Raw genomic sequence first — 6,893 nt, forward strand, 5'->3', positions numbered from 1 at the left:
CATGTATGCAACTTCGCCATTAACATGTTCTCTACTACTTTTTAAAATCCTCTATTAAAACCGCAACCAAAACTCTCAATTGCAATGCCGTAGCACAGGAATAAACACGAAGTCTGAATAAAATATCTTTGCCTCCCTCATTTGCATTTCCACGAGGTCACCTCTCTATATATCCAAAACGTGATGAGGAGTGATATCATTTCTAGTTAATGCACCTTTTCCCAAAAGCACTTTAGATTTCAAAATAAATTATATGAGAGATTTGATCATAATTTGCCCGCCTTTGTAGGTACTTAAATATAAGCTGATTTCCTGCTTTCTGAAGGAAAATTTGAGGGACAAAACACCCCATGAATCTTACTTGGACCTATGTGTTTTCTTAGGTTAATGACCGCCAGCCACTACGATGCCTGATCATAGTAAGCATTCAGTAAATGTTTTCTTTACCCAGTAACAATTTCAAGGGTATATGCAGTTCACAAATGTGAATGCATTCCTATTTGTATTTATATACATGCACTTAAAATGTCATTTGGAAAAATCGACTTGGGAAGTGTGTCCTGCATACATCATCTCCATTTTCAAATTTCTATAATTATTTTGAGGCACAAAATATATCTGGTTATAACCTGAGGGAAACTCAGACAGTGCCTGCCTTCTCACTAGGGGACATCTTTCCCCTCGATGACAGGCAGATCTGTCACAGGGACAGATGATTTATCTCCTCTGATTTCATCCAGTAAAGACGCGCTATACAAGGTGAAGTGATAATTTTCCTCAGAGTTAACATGTCCAATGTCTCATCTTTCATTCTAGTCCTTGTGAAATGACATCGAACACTAAATTGGGAACTAATTTTGGTTGTGAGGTTTGGCTGCCTGCCCACTTCCCTGGGAAAACAAGCAAATTATCTGTACTTTTTAGTCATAGAAGTTATATGATACCTGGAGCTGGCTTTTTAGTCTGGGGATTTTTTTTTCTTTTAATTTACATTGGAAAAGCAAAAGAAAAATATATATGACAGGGAGTTTTGCAAAAAAATATATTTTGCCAGAAAATAAATCAAAATGAAATATACAAAGTGCTGTATCTGTGAAAAAAATATAACAAGTTAGGGGAACTTTAGGTGAAGGAGTGTGGTTGGCAGCATATTTGACTACAACACTAAAATATGCCATTAATTCAGTATGATTTTAGGAAAAAATCAACTCTCACAATTATTTGAGAGTAAAAATTCAACCGGTCAATCTATTATGTTCATCCAGCAAGAAAACTTGTTTGTAAATGTTTGTCTTTAGAATACAGTCTTATAATTCATTTTCTGAATGCACTTATTTTGGCACATAAATAGGGTAGTCAAGTGAGACTTGACTGAAGTGTGTTTGGGTAAACAAAAGATTTGTGTGATAAGCTAAATTCTAACCTACATAGTTACATATTTTTCCTTGATGAATACAGTTGATGATGGGTTATATAATTTATTAGGAAGGTGTATTAGCAGTGAGGCACTTAGAAATAGAGAAGTTATATGACTTTAGGTTATAAAGATAAACTAAGAATAGAGAAAGGTTGTGCTTTCTAAAGTTTATGATTAGTTTATAAAATGGACACGTTAGGCTCCCACAGTATGGCCGGCGACATTAGCTAGCGCTCGCTCTGCTCTCTCTAACGGGGAAACAGCGGACAGCAAGAGACTGAGCTGTATCTGCCTCTACTTCCAAGACACTCACGTTCAACTTTAGCTCACGAAAAAAAAAAAAAAAGCTGGGAAAATTTTATTAACCCTTTTTTAAAAAAAGTTAATGTAAAATTATAGCAAAAAAAGAACCTGAACTTTAGTAACACAGCTGGAACAATCTGCAGCAGCGGCAGCAGCGGCGGGAGAAGAGATTTAATTTAGTTGATTTTCTGTGGTTCTTGGTTGTTCGCTAATCTCACAGTGATGGAAGCTGCACATTTTTTCAAAGGAACCGAGAAGCTGCTGGAGGTTTTGTTCTCTGACGCAAACCAAGGATCTGGGGATCTTCGCACCATCCCAAGATCCGAGTGGGACATACTTTTGAAGGATGTGCAATGTTCAATCATATGTGTGACAAAAACTGACAAGCAGGAAGCTTGTGTACTCAGTGAGAGTAGCATGTTTGTCTCCAAGAGACGTTTCATTTTGAAGACATGTGGTACCACCCTCTTGCTGAAAGCACTGGTTCCCCTGTTGAAACTTGCTAGGGATTACAGTGGGTTTGACTCAATTCAAAGCTTTTATTCTCCTAAGAATTTCATGAAGCCACCTCACCAAGGGTACCCACACCGGAATTTCCAGGAAGAAATAGAGTTTCTTAATGCAATTTTCCCACATGGAGCAGCATATCGTATGGGATGCATGAATTCTGATTGTTGGTACTTGTATACTTTGGATTTCCCAGAGAGTTGGGTAATCAATCAGCCAGATCAAACCCTGGAAATTCTGATGAGTGAGCTTGACCCAGCGGTTATGGACCGGTTCTACAGGAAAGATGGTGTTACTGCAAAGGATGTCATTCGTGAGAGTGGAATTCGTGACCTGATACCAGGTTCTGTCATTGATGCCACACTGTTCAACCCTTGTGGGTATTCAATGAATGGAATGAAATCGGATGGAACTTATTGGACTATTCACATCACTCCAGAACCAGAATTTTCTTATGTTAGCTTGAAACAAACTTAAGTCAGACCTCCTATGATGACCTGATCAGGAAAGTTGTGGAAGTCTTCAAGCCAGGAAAATTTGTGACCACCCCATTTGTAAATCAGAGTTCTAAATGTCTCACAGTACTTTTTTCGCCCCAGAAGATTGAAGGTTTTAAACCTCTTGATTGCCAGAGCGCTATGTTCAATGATTACAGTTTTGTTTTCACCAGTTTTGCTAAGAAGCAGCAACAGCAGAGTTGATTAAGAAAAATTAAGAAAAAACACAAAAAGAGAACACACATAGAAGAAGGTGGTGGCTGCTTTTTAGATATTGATACCAAGGGCCATGCTTTCCATAACCACCACCTTGTAGTTGCAGAAAGCCCTAGATGTGATGATAGTGTAATCATTTTGAATTGTATGCATATTATATCAAGGAGTTGGATATCTTGCATGAATACTCTCTTCTGTGTTTAGGTATCCCATGCCATTCTTGCTGTGAAATTGAAGTGCATGTAGAAAAAACCTTTTACTATATGAAACTTTACAACACTTGTGGAAACAATTTAATGTGGTTTACGCACAGTGTAATATTTCTCCAAGTATCATCCAAAATTCCCCACAGACAAGGCTTTCGTCCTCATTAGGTGTTGGCCTCAGCCTAGCCATCTGGGACTGTTCTATTAAATTGCTACCAGGATTTTGCATCTAGTTACCTCCACTTTCTAGAACATATTCTCTACTAATGTTATTGAAACAAATTTCTACTTCATACAGATATTTTTCCAGCATCAATCAAAGTTCTTCTTCCACGAGTCGAGTCCTCTAAAAAAATGACTGCAGTTATCCATTTTGTGGATTACTATCTCACTGCTTCCTATACTTGTGTGACTTTAATTGATCCATTCCTCACCATAGTGTCTCCCTCCCAACCACACCCCCTCCATAAAGCAATACACTGTTACACTGTGGGTTTACACTAACCTTATACCCCAGAGGGGGAATGAAGGGGATGGACCCTGGGCTTAATTTTCTTTTAAGGTCAAGGGAGTCTGACATTTTTCGTTACCATGAGCTCTTTTGGAATAAGCTGGTGTTGATTAGCAAAGAAGGTGTGGATTGATACTAGGGAATATTGGCTGTATAGAATAAAATAGAACTGTATGGAAACTGTATGCCATTCTGTGCCCCCCATTAAATAAGTTTAGCTTCTCATGAGTACCATGCCTTTATTAACTTGCTAAGTGGTAGTATAAATTTGTTAGCAAGGAGATTTAAGATAAAGGTTGTATTGGATTCAACAAGTCAAGCCAGCTCAGATGATTTACCTTAACTTTTACGTTTGTAGCCATTTCCACTGATTTCTATTAAGGATATGCCATAAACTTTGGTTTAAAGCAAAATCGATGTCTTTGCCATCTTGTGACTTAAAAACCTCTGTGACTTTGTGATGCATGTGATAGTGTTCTGACGGCTCCTCTTACTGGTATTTCTTTCACCATGGAGTAGCATCAAGTGATGAATGAGAACTATTCAGGTTATTCAGACATAATACACAGTGAAGCCGAATGCTATCCATAAAACATAACATACAAAATTCCAAAATGGTCAATGGCAAATGACCAGAAATACAGGCTTAAAAGAGTTGGCATCTTTTAGCTGTATTTGCTAATACAGACATTTAAGCAGTTGAGAAAAGAGGAAAGTTGACTCAATTTTAAATTTCTTCTTGTCCTCAAACAATTTTTGATTCTTTCTGGATTGATACAGTGATGTTTTTGTATTTATAAATGAAACACTTTTTTTTTTTAGTGTTTCTAAACATAAATTCTACTTGGTTTGAAATCAAGTGGTTGGAACACTTTTGACTTTTAAACATGTTGTTGATTCAGAGCTTCACTGAAGAAGCTTTCAATGAATGGATCAGTCCGATTCTGTAATTAGCGCACAGTACCTAATGTTTTGGTGCTATTATGAGGACCAATGTTCAAAGTGGATTTTGTTCTTGAACAGTGTTCCAGTAGATTTGATGAACATTTATTGGCTTGAGGTCTGATTCCCCCCCCGCCCCCGTTAATAGATTTAAGATTTCTATTTAATGTAGAAAAACTGCACAAATTTGTATGGAACAAAGCCTAGAAAAATGAAAACGATAGATTGAATAGTAATCTAAATTAATCCCAGTGTATATAATAGAGGAGGGAAAATTTTGGTGCCATAATTTCTCTCTTCATTGTGTTGGACTTAAATCAGTTGAAATGTATTTCTGTACCATAATTTAAGCTTCAGTAAAGGTTTGCTTAATTCATTGTCTAGTGACATTCAGAAAGTTTTCTGTTGATGTATTTTTTAAAATTGTATACATGACCAAATACTAAACACTTAAGTTTTTATAATTAATTGAGTAAATCAGTATTTAATGATCATTTTGTAAGATTTATGGGAGCTGTCATAAAGATAAGATCTTTAAGATCCTGGGAGAACAGATTTAAACATTTTTTTCTTAGTGGCTTCGCACCTGAAGCTCAAAGGAAATCATCCAGGCTATATACCAGGATACCACAGAGAAGAAAGGGTATAAGTAGTAAGAATAAGAATGCTAGAGTTTGGAGCTAGATAAGTGAAAAGTTTGGAGGTGGAATAGTCTAACATTTATTATGAAATAGGCTCTTGATGGTGTGGTGGGGCAGTGTTTAATTCATGGTTATTTCTATTAACTAGAACAGAGTTATAAGCTTTTGATCATTTTGCCATGCAGGTACATATCTCATCATCAGGCAGAATTTCAGTTCTTCAGTCTCATCTACAATAAGCTAAAAACTGGAATCTTACAAAATGTGTATTTGGATCTTTCTCAGAATGAGCTTGTCAGACTATTGTCCAAAATCTGAGTTAAAAAGGGTTGATTGTAGAAAAGCAGGTTGTTACATATGTGTGCAATACCTACAGTACCAGATTCTTTTACATGAACAGGTAACTGAGTTTGGCAGACACTTGATGTTAATCAGATTCAGGGACATAATCTGAAAAATATGGTAAATGTGATATCACACTATGAAAGATAAAAGGCTTTTATTGTCCTAGCCAGATAACTCATCATTTCCTGGCTACCCACCTTCAAACTTTACATTCTCATCTACCCTTTTTGTCATAATGGAAGAAGTATTGGTCCTTTGGATTCCATCCCCCTATTCCTACCTTCAGAGACTTTGTAACTGAGTTCACTGCAAGCATGTCCACTGCTGCTCACCATCAGTTTGTTTTACTTTTCTAGTTTCTTCCCACTTACGTTTGCCCCTTAGGGTCCACTTTGTTAGTCCTTTACAAGATGACAAGTGTCAATTTTTACCCTCAAACTGAACCCTCTTCAGACTACTTCTTGCAATCCAGCATTTTCCTGAGTTGTTCAAACCAGAAACCTAGGATGAAATTGAGGTAGGGTCATAGAGATCTGTTATGTGACTACGATTGGAAGAAAACCACTGGCAGTGTCAAGAGATGTCCAATATGCTGCTGGGTACGTGAGCTGGGAGCCCATAAAAATAGGTCGAGATTTGTAATTAAACATCTTAATTGGATGTATATTAAAAAAAATAGTACCTTGAACCTTCACACCCTAGCTTTGATAGTCCTCCATTCTGCTTTGGTACATTCATCTGTCTGCTATACACACCTGTTATTAGGTAAGATTTATAAAATTGAAATACACAAATCTTAACTACAATTTTGAAAATGGATACTTTTAGCCCACAGCTATATCAGGACAAAGGCAGGTTCTCTTATACCCCTACCTAAGCAACAAAGCACTACCCCTACTTTAGTTGGTAGTTTAAGTACTATCCATATTTTTTCACCAATGACTAGGGTCTCCCTCCCCCCCACCCAGCTCTGAAACTAAATTGAATCCCTTAATGCTTTCATTAGTATAAAGTTTTGAGAGGTTGAACCATATATTTCTTTTTATTGCTGAGTTGTATTCCATTGTATGAATGTACCACAATTTGTTTAGCTATTCTCCTGTTAATGAACATTTTGTTTCCAATTTTGGGAAAATATGAATAAAGCTGCTATGAACATTTGCAAAAAACAAACAGAAAAAAATAAATAAAATGGACATGTTAAAGGGATATGGGTATTAGATGAACTGAATATAAGTTCATTAAGTAATTGGTATCTGAGGATTTCGCAAGTCATTCCTGTGGGCCCTGATGACATGAATCTCATCT

General features: G+C 36.7%; 1 pseudogene; it reads left to right on the forward strand.

The window, feature by feature from the left end:
* Positions 1 to 1,942: 1,942 nt before the first annotated feature.
* Positions 1,943 to 2,928, forward strand: LOC113628667 (S-adenosylmethionine decarboxylase proenzyme pseudogene; annotated as a pseudogene).
* The last annotated feature ends 3,965 nt before the right edge of the window (positions 2,929 to 6,893 follow it).

The sequence above is a fragment of the Aethalodelphis obliquidens genome, unplaced genomic scaffold, assembly GCF_003676395.1.
Source record: "Aethalodelphis obliquidens isolate GAN/ISIS:26980383/991018 unplaced genomic scaffold, ASM367639v1 scaffold24, whole genome shotgun sequence".
In the NCBI taxonomy this organism is placed as follows: Eukaryota; Metazoa; Chordata; class Mammalia; order Artiodactyla; family Delphinidae; genus Aethalodelphis; species Aethalodelphis obliquidens.